Source organism: Sminthopsis crassicaudata, chromosome 2 (genome assembly GCF_048593235.1).
Source record: "Sminthopsis crassicaudata isolate SCR6 chromosome 2, ASM4859323v1, whole genome shotgun sequence".
Classification (NCBI taxonomy): Eukaryota; Metazoa; Chordata; class Mammalia; order Dasyuromorphia; family Dasyuridae; genus Sminthopsis; species Sminthopsis crassicaudata.
The window spans coordinates 547,749,923-547,764,116 of NC_133618.1; the positions used below are offsets into that span (position 1 = coordinate 547,749,923).

The 14,194-nt window shown below is 34.2% G+C and overlaps 1 protein-coding gene across 3 annotated transcripts in view; it reads left to right on the top strand.

Moving 5' to 3' along the window:
• OTUD7A (OTU deubiquitinase 7A) overlaps positions 1-14,194 on the top strand; it is a 391,428-nt gene that overhangs the window by 203,892 nt on the left and 173,342 nt on the right. For all 3 annotated transcript variants that reach the window (XM_074294958.1, XM_074294962.1, XM_074294959.1), the window contains one exon: positions 11,326-11,381. The gene's annotated coding sequence lies outside the window, so the exon portion shown is untranslated. The remainder of the gene's footprint in view (positions 1-11,325; positions 11,382-14,194) is intronic.

Sequence of the window (14,194 nt, forward strand, 5' to 3'; positions counted from 1 at the left end):
CACATGTCTCCTATTCGGCCGCTTCCAGCAGCTCCCTCTTACCTCTAAAATCAGATATATGTAAATGTTTGTGGCATTTAGAGCTCTTCACAATTTGACCTTTTTTACCTTTGTATTCCTTTTATACTTTACATTTAACCTTCATGCTGTTCTGTGTTCTCCACTAGCATCCACTGCCAGTCTTCCATGCTATTTCTTGCACAAGACACCCCATCTCCCTTCTTGTATTTTTAGTCGCTCTCTGAAACGGCTAGTATACTCTTTCTCCTTTCTTCTTGGCTTCCTTTATTTTTATCCTGTCTATCTCTTGTTGCAGACTGCCTCTCCATTAGTCTGGAGCTCCTTGAGAGCAGGGATCTTGTCTTTGTCTCTCTTTGTGTCTCAAGTGCTTGGTCGCCTGGTGTATAATAAATGCTTAATTAATGTTCATTGACTATAAGTTTATCTTCTTCTAGCTCCTTTTTAAATGCCAGGTTTCCAGCTGTTGTCAGAGCATCAGTCTCTGTTAGGAATCATAAACAATCTCCTTCTACTCTCCCTCCACTCACAAACTTGATGTTTCTAACCTATTATAACTTGTCATTGTTATTGTTCAGTCATTTCTCGGTTGTGTATGTCTTACTCTTCTTGACCCCATTTGGGATTTTCTTGGCAAAGATACTGAAGTTATTTGATATTTCCCTCCCTAGCTCATTTTACAGATGAGGAAACTGAGGCAAACAGGTTAAGTGATTGGCCCAAGGTCACCTAGCTAGTAAGAGTCTGAAGCCAGATTTGAACTCAGGAAGATGAGCCTTCTTGACTCCAGGTCAGCACTTTATCCAGTAGCTGCCCCAATCTATTATAGACTGAAAGGAGTAGTAGCCAACTTCATTAAAATCATTCATAAAATAATAGGAAATAGGCTCTAAGTTAAAAAGCTAAGCACACCTCCTACCATTAAGTGTATGAGCTTTAGTGAAGGGGTTCATTTGGCCTATTCAATCCATTAGAGACTTCCTTTTCCCCCTGCTATTTAGCTGTTACATACAGATGAGATGGCCAGATAGCAGTCATATTAGTGCAATATTATTAGATATAATTTTTAACCATAATTTATGGCCAGCTAACCAAACACTCATTAAAAGCTGGGGAAGGAAAATAGATCTGGTTGCTCATATCACCATGGTGCTTAAGACATTGATTTAAAGCTATATTCTAAAGTTGTTGAAGTGGGTGTTAATTATAACTGAAGAGCTCACCATTAGGAATAGAAACAGTTCCAGGTCAGTTTGATGAACAGTTATTAAGCATGATGTTAGGTACTGGGCAGATTCAAAGGCAGAAAACAACATAATCACTGCCTCTGAGAAGCTCAAAGTCTTTGAGGGAGATTAGGGCCAGATTTTTATTTCATCAGCATGGGAAATGGTCCATGTGCAAACTCTTCCCTCATGTGCAATTAGTTCCTCATCTCTAGGTTGGTCTTAAAGTAAGGGGTTATTAACCTTTTTTGTGATATGGACCTTTGCAATCTGATGAAGAATCTGTATGCTTTTTGAGAACAATGTTTTTAAAGGCATAAAATAAAATATAAGGAATTACAAAGGTAATCAGTTTTACTGAAATATAATTATCAAGACACACTCATATAAATATGTATAGATACAAGTTCACAAATCTCAGATTAAACATCATATTTTAGAGTTGCCAGAGACACTACTAATTGGTCATTGTAGGTGGTACAGTGGACAGAGTGCTAGGCCTGAATCAGGAAGGCTCATCTTCCTGAATTTAAAAATAGTATGAGACACTAGGAATAGGAATCTGGACAAATCACTTAACACTCTTTGCCTCAGTTTCCTCATCTTGTCAAATGAGCTAGAGAAGGAAATGGCAAACCGTTCTAATATCTTTGCCAAGAAAATCCCAAATGAGATCACAAAGAGTAGCACACAATTGAAAAACACCTGATAAATAATGGAGATAGATTCCAGGCTTGACTGACTCTGAGGCTAATATTCTGTCTGCTAAGTAGAGATAAGTCTTGTATATAAACAGGTAGACTGAGGTAAAAATGTAAAAATGGTCAAAGAGACACAAAAAATGATTATGGAGGGAAAGATCATTTTGACCTGAAAAGAGAAATCATTGAAAGCCTCATGGAAGAGGTGTGACTCTTGATCTTAGACTTGAAGGAATCAAAGGATTTCAACAAATGAAGGTACTGAGGGATTCCCTTCCAAGTTTGTGCAAGTACAATGAGATAGGAGAGGGCAGAATTAAGTTGCAGAAACATAGTTGTCTAGTTCATTGAACAGGCTGAAAATCTAAGTGGAATAGTCAACAGAGCACTGGATCTGGAATCAAAAAGACCTGATTTAAATCTGGCCTAAGACACTAACTAGCTGTGTGATTTGGGCAAGTCATTTAACTTCTGTTTATCTTAGTTTCCTTATTTGTAAAATGAGTCTAATTATAATACCCACCTCTCAGAGTTGTAAGGATCAAATGAGATAATATTTGGAAAGTGTCTATACATAATAAGATTAGTTAATATTGGATATTATCATTATCCTTAAATGCTCAGATAAAAGTTCATATTGGTGAAGATTTTTGAACAGGGGAATGGAGTATTTAGATCACTTTTTGAAGATTTCTTTTGAAGCCATTCATAGTATGGATTGAAGAGGTAGAAAAACCAATTAGAAAGCAATTCACATTACTTCTTAAAGGTGAAATAATGAAAGCCTAAAGTATGCTAGTGGAAGGGGGAATGGAAAAGGGAGGATGGATTTGAGACATGTAGCAGAAGTAGGATGAGATGACTTACTTGCATGTGAGAAATAAGAAAGTAGAACAGGGAAAAGGTGACTTCAAAGTTTTGAACCTATATGGCTGTGAGAGTATGATCAATAAAAAACTAGGAAAATTAGAAGACAAAGGAAGACAATGAACTCTGTTCAAACATGTTGACTTTGAGGTGTCTCTGGGACATAGAAGCAGGTTGCTTGTTTCACAGACAGTTGGCAGTGTAGGAAGGAAGCTCCAGGCAGAAATTGTGTCTCCAAATGGCAAGCATTTACAGACTGGACTTCATTCATTCAGAGTAAAATACTCACAACATCACTGATTTTGAATGTAGTATCCATGCTTTTCTATATTATGTATGGTAACAATGGTAAAAATACAAGTGGGTTCTTGCTTAATATATTCTGTAGGAATTAGGTTCTTTTAATTTCCAACTTTGGTGGAGCTATCCTTATTTTTTTTATCAGTGCCTTTGAGTTCACAAAACAGACAATGATGGTACCTTCCTAATGTTTTCATAATTGAAGTAGTTAATATTCTAGTCCCATTCTATCTTTCAGATTTTTTTTTCTCCCATTTGCCTTCCCAACTTGGACTTTTCACTCCAGTCACATTGGTTTGCTTTCTCTGTTCCCCTAACCATATTTCATTTATCTCTGCTCCGCTTAAAAAAAAAAAAAAGATATCAAAGTTCCCTTCACCTCTCCATCTCACTTAGTCACATCTTGGTTTTAGAGTATTGTTTAATATTGAACTTCTCAATAATAAAATTACTACTAACTAACGTTTGTGTAATTCTTCACAGTCTACCAAAACATTTTCCTTGAGATAGTTTTATGAGATAAATGAAATAAATAAGATAAATGAGATAAATAAAATGAGGTAATAAAATTCTTGTGATGTCAGATTTCAATTGAAACATGTATTGAGCATTTATTATTTATATTGCCCTGGAGTAGATACTGGGGATACAAAGACAAAATTTAAAATAATCCCTATATTCAAAGAGTTTTTATGATTCAAACCACAGAGTTCAGGACAGGAAAGTTCTTTCTATAATATTGGCAACAAGTGGCCATCCAACCTGCAGTAACAGGGAGGAGAAAACCCCCTACTTCCCAAATTCTACTTTGGACAGCATTAATTGGTAGTAAGTTTTTCTTTGTATCAATCCAAAATATTTTTCTCATTGTCTTCTGCTTTCTGAAGCCAATAAAAACATGTATAATCCCACTGTGCTTGAGAGCTCTTGAAATATTCAAATATTCAGCTATCATACACCAACTAAGTCATTTCTTCTCCAGGCTAAACATTCCCAGTTTCTTGAGTCAATGTTCACATGACATGGTTGCAAGGCCCTTCATGATCTTGGTTGCTCTCCAGCTTCTCAATGTCTTGAGAAATGTCTAGAAATGAACACTATGCTTCAGATGTGATTTGATCAGAATTGTTGGAGGCAATGGGAACAAAATTTTCCTTTTCTTAAATGTAGCCAAAGATTACAATAGCTTTTTGGTTCCTGGATGTCAGTGACTTAGATTAAACCTACATTAAATCCACCAAAAATATAGGATCTTTTTTTCAGATAAACTAAGCTGCTTTCTAGTCACATCTCATCCCCCTTGTAGATGTAAACTTGAAAAAAATTATACCTTAGTGTAAGCATTTAAATTTATCTATTAAATTTCATTTCATTTGGACACTTTTCCTTTGAGTTGAAACCTCATCTCCCTGAACTTTCACTGATTGTTGCTAATTCTGCCCTCTGGGAATGCAAGAAACTATAATCCTTTTTCCATGTGTTGAATCCTTCTTCAAAATATTGAAAATAGCTTTCCCTTTCCTGACCCAACCCCTGTCCTCACATTTTCTCTAAGCTAAACATTCCTGGCTCCTTCAATTGATTCTCCTTTAGCATTGTCAAAAAAAAAATACTGTACTCTGCTTCATTTCAATTAAAATTTACCTGATTTTGTCCCTCTCTTTTCTATTTAGAAGGAGAAGCATCCAAAGCAACATGAATTTCCTCATGCCTTTAGAAGTCCAACATAAGACATATTGGAATTATAATTCATAGTATCCCCAAAGAAAAATTTCACAATATGGTGAAACATAGTTACAGAGCTTAGGTTAAAATCAATCAGACATAACATTTCCCATTTAAAATGATGGCACATCATAGAGGACCATTTCCTTAATCATTATGTCCCATCAAGGGGGAAGAGAAACTAGATATGAAGTTGATGGTTATAAGCTCAGTTGTTTGAGCTAAAAAAGGAACTAAATTTTTAAGCACAAAAAATATATTTCCATGCTTCCCTGAGGGAAAAATGATGAGCCCAATTTCACTCAAATACTCTACCTTTTGGTGCAAAACTAGACCAAGGTTCCCACTTCTAAGTCATAATTCATTCATACAGGATATTAGCATTAGTTCTTTAATCCTTAGTTTCCTAAGAGAAAGTGATTAGAGCTCCAGAAAAAGTAAGATAGGTGGCTTTTAGTAGAGGACATTATTTTCCTAGAGGTATGACTAAATAAGTTTGGAAAAGACTTTATTCTGGAGAAGTATTATTTTTTAACCTTTAAGAAATAGAGAGCTTTAAGATGCTTACATGGCACATTTTCTCTTTTCCTCCTCAGTGTCCTTCTTAAAACATCATATATATGTGTGTGTGTGTGTGTGTGTGTGTGTGTGTGTGTGTGTGTGTGTATATATGTATATGTATACATATATATATATGTATACGCATATATATACATATGCATATATATATATATATGCCAAATGGAACATAATATTCTACTTTTGGTCTGATCAGGACAGACAACAACCAAATTAGCATTCCTGTTGTTCTGGACACTATGCTTTTCAGTTCATCCTAGTATAACATTAGTTTTTTTTTTTCCCCATTACTTTTCCCCCTAGTCCTAGAACATCTACTGTAGTGATGGGATTTGAGTGAGTCACTTTATCTTCTCAACTTTAATTTGTAAAGGAAAATATATTATTTATAAATTTCCTTCTTGACCTTTTGTGTTTAGCATAAAATATCAAATAGAGCTATATAAAAAGTAAAAAGAAAAAGAAACTTGAAAAAACAAATGAATGGGAAAGCATTGAACAACTTATTATCTACCAAACAATATGCAATGGACTGCAGATACAAATAGGGAGAGACAGTTCCTTGCCTACAGCAAGGTGAGCTGGAGGGATAGAAAAGCCAAAAAATTCAGAAAGTATAGTAAGAGGACAAATGGCAGTACCATAGGGGACTTCATCTACATCATTAAGTGAGACAACTGTGCTGGGGCCTGAAAGGTGCAGAAGTTGGGCAGTTGGTAATCAGTCAAAGAATAAGCAGGTTTCTAATTTGTGTTACTCTGGATCCTATTTCTCACTTATGAAATCTAGACTAACAATAGCTTATTTAACCACTATGTTCCTTCCTTGACTTGTCTCAAGTCACATCCAGACTCCTACCCCTCTGTCTTCCATTTAATGAGAATAGTTATAACATAAACACAACCCAGACAACAACATTAGCAATTGCACAAATGCCATTGGGAAAATTCCTGTCTTCCTCATTCTCACCATTATCTTCCACATCATTGTGATAGATAGACACTACTTTCAAAGGCAGATAAATAAAATGAGGTTAGAAAGGCTGGTTGGGGCAATATTGTGTCATCTGATGTGTTTATAGGCAATAGGGAATCAATCAAAGGTTTTTCAACAAGGTCAGGAAGGTATTATAGTTAGACTTATAAGTTAGGAAATTTATTTTGATAGATAGCTTAGATAAGGGTTAAACTTGAGGTAAATACATTACTTAATTGACTTAGAATAATTCAGGAAAAAAGCTGAAAAAAACTGAATTAGTATGGTAGCTTCAATTAGAGAAAATGCAAATATGAAAGTTGTAGAGATATAATCTTGCTTAATATGAGTGGATCAGTGACCCCAATGGCTAGGAATGAACTACCACCATGTTTTTGTCTCTCTGGCTGAATTTTAAAGCCAAGGAGTAAAAAGATGGCTTATTTCTGCTTTAATCGAGAGGCCTCTCTGCTTATGTGTGGGAAAAATGTCCAGTCTTGGCTAGTAGCAAAATGATTTTCATCGTTATAACCTTGTTATCAATGGTTTCAAACTGCTGAAAAATTTTCCTTCAGGGCTGCAACTCTCTATATTTGGTCTTGCGCCAAAAGGTGTAGTATTTGAGTGAAATTGGTCTCGCCATTCTTCCCTCAGGGGAGCATGGAAATATATTTTTTCTGCTTAAAATTCAGTTCCCTTTTTGGCTCAAACAACTGAACTTATAACCATCAACTTCATATCTAAGTCAGTTTCAATAAGGAATCAAATCTCATAAGATGTTTGAGCTAAGGTAGGAAAGTAGCTTAAATCCTATTCTTAGGAACCAAAAGGAGAAGTTTATAGAGTGTTCAAGTTCATTTTATCAGAGGTGTGTTGCAAATTGTTAAAACAGAGCAGTTAGGAAGTAGCAGTTTCGAACTAACCAGTTATTTATACTACCCTCCCAAGCATTAACAAGGTAATAATAGAGCCATATTTTTCTTACTCTTTCTATTATCCTACTTAGGAAATGAAATGTGCAATAAATATAACAGACTATTATTATTTATAATTTTAAAATAATGAAAATTAAAGTCAAATCCTATTAAAACAGTACTTTCTCAATAGTAATGTCTATTTAACAAAATACTTCCAGGCTATAGCTATTGGCCTACATACTGCAAGAAGAATCACAGAATGTTCAGAGATAGAGGGGATGGTAGAGGCCCTGTACTAATAATTACATGTAATATAAAACATACAAAAAAGAAAGTTTGAAAGAATTGGATAAAAGTGAAATTATTGATTTAAAGTTAACAGATAGCTTCTGGAGTGTATTGAATAGGACAGTGACGTGGCCAGATATTTGCTTTAGGTAATCACTAGCAGCTGTATAGAGGATGGATGTGTGTGTGTGTGTGTGTGTGTGTGTGTGTGTGTGTGTGTGAGAGAGAGAGAGAGAGAGAGAGAGAGAGAGAGAGAGAGAGAGAGAGAGAGAGAGAGATATGAAAGTGGAAACAAGATTTTACAACAGTTGAATATGTAGGGTAAAAGAATGAGGAGCTGTTGACATCTCTGAGGTAATAAATCTGAATGTATAGATGGCTGACCATACCCTGTACATAAATAGGGAATGAAAGAGAGATAAGTTTTGGGGAAAAGATAGTGTTATGAGAACTGTTTTGCCCATTACAAACCACCTTTTCTGTCTCTTCCTATGGTACTTTATCTGACATCAAATGAGAAGGAGTATGGGTCTCTTGCTCACTTACTGACTACCCTAGAATGTAAATCCCACTCTTCAAGGAGTGCCTGATACAGTTTTCTTGAAGCTAGGATTAAGAATGAGGATGATAGGGATTTTTTAAGTGGCACCTATATAGTTGCTGCTGTTGTTGTTTGGGTTTTGTTTCTCTCATAATTGTTCTGAAGGATTCACAACTAGCTCAGGAAGGGAGAAACTGGCAGCTTGCAGAACAAGGGGAGAAGATAGAATGGGCTATGTTGGAGGTCAATGCTAAGTGAGATTGTTTTAGAAACAAGAAGAATAGGGCATAACCCATATTCCTATCCTCTGACTGATTATATGCCTCTTGGGATTCTGCCATTAACCCTTCCCTCCAACCCCCACCATGTCTTGATCTCCAGTTTGGAGACCATTGTTCTAGTTTATCAGCTTATGGGATCATTACTCTGTCATCAACTATTTTGTCCATTCCTCTCAGTTTCCTGCCATTTGTAAATTTGATAAGTGTGGCTTATTCGTTTATCTAAGTCATTGTTCAAATATGTTCATTGGCCCAGTGTCAATCACAGATCCCGAGAACACCAGTGATATCTCCTTTCAAGGCCATATCCAACTACTGATAACTTCTCTGGTTATAATTGTTCAACCAGTTCTGAATCATAGTCATATATTGTTTAGTTTACTACTTGCAATTGTTTCCATAAAAATATCAAGACACTAGCAAATCGTTAAGTATAGGTGAACTGTATCTGCAGAATTTCCATAGTCATGTCCAAAATTAAAAAAAAAAAAAGGTTAGTCTGGCTTTTAATAAGTATAAAGGTTAAGTACTGGTTCACAGATCATCCTTTCTAGATTCTCCTAAGAATCTTTCTTGACCACTTCTTGATGTATCATTCCTTGCTCATTCTTATTCTTTGCAATTAATTTATTACTATTCCAGATGTTCCCAATCATCTCTTTAATAATATTTTCTGGAATATTTTCAAGAATTGAAGTAAAGGTCTCTGGCCTCTATTTTGCAGATTTTATTCTTTTCCACTTTTTTTATATCAATAGCTCTTCTTTTTTCATTCTCCATAATCTGACAAAAATCATCGAAAGGGGCTTAGCAATCATACCTGTCCATTTTTTCAGTACCCAAGAATGTAATTTGTCTGGACCAGATAAAGTGAACTCATCAAAGGCTAGTCTCCCTCCTTTCTCCTGTTTTATCTTGAGTATCGTCTTTCTATAAACCATTTTTTCTTCTGTCTTTGTCAGCCCAATTATAATTCTCCTTGAAAAGGAAAACAAAAACAAAGTAAGAATGGGAATGCTATCCTTTTTCTCTGACAACTAGAAGAGTCAACTTACTCCTTTTTTTGATCCTCCTTTTTTACCTGATGATAGCATTTAGAAAAACCAAAAACCACTTTTTTATATATTTCACTTTCCTCACCAGTCTTTCACCTTATTTTGAGCTTTATTACTCCTGACATTATGCTTAGAGGACTAAATTTTACTTTCATATTTATGTGAAAAAAGAGTCAGACCATCTAGGACCTGTAATTCTATGACCTTTAAGGTTTCTTTTTATTCACAAGGTCATAAATCTTGATGGTCTGATTCTCTCTTTTGATATGGATGTGAAAATGAGGTTCAGTCAAATCAGCTTAAATTTGTCAATGACATATATCCATGCTCTATATATCTATCTGTAAGTACCATTCATCAAATGCATGTACGTACATCTATGTACATATAGGGTAATATATATATATATATATATATATATGTATATATATATATATATATATAGTGTAATATGTTGTTGTTTTTCAATTGTTTTAAATTGTGCCCGACTCTTTGTGACTTAATTTGGGATTTTCTTGACAAAGATACTGGAATGGTTTGCCATTTCTTTCTACAGCTCATTTTAAATGAGGAAACTGAGGCAAACAGGGTTAAGGGATTTGAACAGAGTCCGACAGTTAATAAGTATCTGATACCAGATTTGAACTCATGAAAATGAGCCTTCCTGACTACAGGTCCAGCAGTCTACCACTGTACCACCTAGCAATGTAAATTATATTATTATACATAATGTGATAGCTATGAGACTTTATTTGTATAGACAGAGAGATATGTCTTTGAAAAATCAAAGTTGATTGGAGAGTTGCATGTGCAATATGTAGTAGTATAAAAGTATGACAAAAGAATTTGATTAGTTCCTTGCAGGTCATTATAAAAGTATTTGATTTGCTGTCAGTTTAGTAATATGATTTATGTCAAATTTGGGCTACGGTATACAACCAGGAAAGAATAGTGACTATATTCACTAATTAAGCTCATAATAATTCATATTTATGTAGTAGGATAAGGTTTGTAAATTTTGTTTCTCAAGATCTTATAAGATATGTAGAATAATATTTGTCATTTTCTTATCTTACATAATTTTCACTGTAAAGATTTGAACCCATGTCTTCCCTTGATTGCAAATCTACTTCTTTTTTTCCTACATCAGGTTGCCTCTAGGTCATAAAATTCATAAGCGCTTCCAAAAATTATATGAATAAGATGATCTAAACTAATTTAAATAGCCTAAGTTTCTTATGGAAATCCAAGGCATGGTAGGCACTACAAAGATGGAATAATAAGAAAAATACTTTTTTTTTTAAGTCATAGGCTCATAGTACCATAGGTTTAAAGCTGGAAGGAACCCCAGGCACCATTTGGTCCAAATTCCTGTGGATAAAACAGATTACGACTTGTTCAAAGTTGCATAGGTTGTAACTGTCCAGAGTTGAGATATGAATTCAGGACTTCTATTCCAGGCAATGCTCTTTCTCCCATACTTTACTTGGAGGAAATGATACAATATAACTTTTTGCATTGCTAGAAAGTTCAAAATTACAAATTTGTCTTATTTCATTTTATTCATACATTTGAATTCTTTCCTTTTTTTTTTTTTTTTTTTTTTTTTTTTTTTTACTTAGCAAAATTCCTGATGTTTTGTTTGTGAATATTCAATAAATCTGGGACTGCAAGGAACTATATAACTGACATTTATACATACTTGTAAAATTCAATGACCTTATCTTATATTTAAATTTATAACCTTAATGAACCAAAAAGGGACTTAGTTCAAGCAAGTAATTGTAATTGAAAATAGATGCATCAACCTGACCTTGATTAGTGAACTAACTCATTTTTCTTTGTGTTTCAGCCATATGGATTTCAAACCAATCAAAAATTCATCATAAAGAGGTTGAATATTTTAAGGTAGGTTTGTGTGACAGTGAAATCGAAATATAAATCTTCATATACAAGAGAGAATGCCTTTACAAGCACAAACATAATTATGAAATTGTTCATGACAGGTTTGTGGAGGGGCTGTATGTCAAACATGTTGCTACTGATTCCCAGTGATGAGATAATGTCTCTGACACTTGAGTCACCCTAAAGTTTAATCATTACAGATGGAATACAGCTTATTTATGTTGGTAAAGTAATGTGATTTTTAGTACAAGTCAGGACAATTGTCTTCGTGTTTCCAGTGTCTGTAAAAATTCACTTTTTAGTTCACATTATCCTCTAGAAATAGACGATTATCGTTCTCAATATTTGTAACATTAAATACTCCAAGAGATTCAGTCAAAAATGATATTTTGCTTCTTTATAATGTTCTAAAAGTCCTTGTGGTAAAACTCATCCCCAGCTTTATGCATGATGAAGTACATTTTAGGAGATAGTCTTGCCTTTTAACACTTTATAAAAACAATTAACAGACAAGAGCTTGAATGTCAAAGATCTTTATGAATTTACTTTTGAATATGTACCTTAAAACATTTTGTTCAGTAGAACATTTTCAGTTCTTCAATCTGAGAAATGTGGGTTTTTCAATCTAATAATGTAAAAGCACTAGCACTTTCATCAATAATAAGCTTAGAACAGGATCTATTATTACAACTCTTCTTTCTTTGTTAAGCACAGGGACTAAAGCAATGTATTTTTTCAATTATTTCTCTATAGATGAATGCTAAGAATAGTCCACTAAAAATATATAAATCACTTTATCCTTTTGCCTAAAAATTTATTCTCATAATAGTTCCGATATGACGAGAAGAGCAATATAGTATTTATTAAATATTTAGAATTTTTGGAGATTGTTTACACACAAATAAACCAAAATGTGGCATTTGTCTGCTATGCTTATTGACAAAAAGTATCCTCAGTATTGTCAATATCAATAAGCAGCCATAGGCTCTGGGTTCCATCATTGTAAGTTTGTTGGAAGATATAAAATGCCTTATCTGAATCTGATCATAGTTTAAAGATATAAGAATATCCTTTTGTTGCCTAATGGAACCTAGCTATTAAAGATATACAATATAAAATGCTCCATCCCTACTACCTTTGCCATAGAATTTCCCAGATAGGTTATTAGTCTAAAAACTAAGCTTTTAGTGACCTGTGTCAGACCTAATACTGGCTAATAATAGAGTACTGGATCAATGAAATAAGTTAGGGCACAGAAGAAACTTGGTCAATACCTATAGCAACTTATGGTTTGATAAGTCCCAAAATTCTAGCTTTTGGGATAAGAACTTACTGTGACACACAACTTGCTGGAAAAATTAGAAAGTAGTGTGTCTGAAAGAAGACCCAACATCTCACATTCTATATCAAAATAAGGTTGAAGTGGGTGTATGATTCATATATGTTGAGGGGGATATGGTAAAAATGGGATGGTAATGCATTGTTGGTGTTGTGAACTGATCCAACCATTCTGGAGAGCAATTTGGAATTGTGTCCACAAGGCTATAAAATTGGGTGTACCCTTTGATCCAGCAGTGTCACTATTGGGTTAAAAATTGTTCTTAAAAGAGGGAAGAGGGCCTACATGTGCAAAAATGTTTGTAACAACTCTTTTTGTGGCAACTAGAAACTTATTGGATGCCCATCATTTGAGGAATGGCTGAATAAGTTATGGTATATGACTATAATGGAATATTACTGTTCCACAAGAAATGATGAGCAAACTGATTTCATAAAACTCTGGAAAAATTTACATGAACTGAGAGACTGAGTGAAGTGAGCAGAACCAGGAGAACATTGTGCACAGTAATAAGATTATGTGATGATCAACTGTGATAATGTTAGCTCTTCTTAGCAATGTGTAGATACAAGACAATTTCAATAGACTTGAGATGGAAAATGCCATCCACATTCAGAAAGAAAACTATGGAAATTGAATGTGGATAGAATATGGATTAAAACCTTGTATTTTCATCTTTTTATTTGTTTGCTTTTTCTTTCTCATGGTTTTTTTCCTCTTTTGGTCTGATTTTTCTCATATAACATAACAAATATAGAAATATGTTTTAAAGCATTGTACATGTGTAACCTTTATCAAACTGTTTGTTGTATTGGAAAGGGGGAGGTAAGAGAGGGAGGAAGAAAAAATATAGAGTATAAAATCTTGCAAAAATGAATGCTGAAAACTATCTTTACATGTATTTGGAAAAAATACTGTTGAGAAATATTTTTAAAGTGAGCTCCTCTTATGAAATTTAGCTTATATTATACAATAATGTCATATCCTGAAAGCATAAGGTAGCCTGAATTTCTCAAATGAAAATTTCTTTGAAACAAATAAGGTACTGTTATATTTAGCTTATATACTATAATGTCATATCATTGAAGTATAAGATGTTTTAACTGCTCACATGGGATCCCCTTAAGATAAATAAGCCTTGCTAAAATAGTAAGGAAATATTTTCAACCAAACTGTCTCATAAGTTAATTATGGATAAAGATGGTGTTAGAGTCCTTTTTTAAAGTATTGTGCCTTGGCACACAGAAAGGAGGGTGTTATTTGTTTTACTTGGCTTCAGAGGACAAAAAAAATTGCAAGGAGGCAAAGTTAGGTTTGCTATAATGAGAAACTTCTGAATAATTAGAGCTCTCCCAAAGTGGAATGAGCTGGTTCTGGGACTTAGCTGGTGTCCCTGACTTGGGGGAATCTTCAAGGAAAGACTTACTGGCTGTTTTGTAGAGGGAGTTCTTTTACAGTTATGGTTTAGATTAGATGG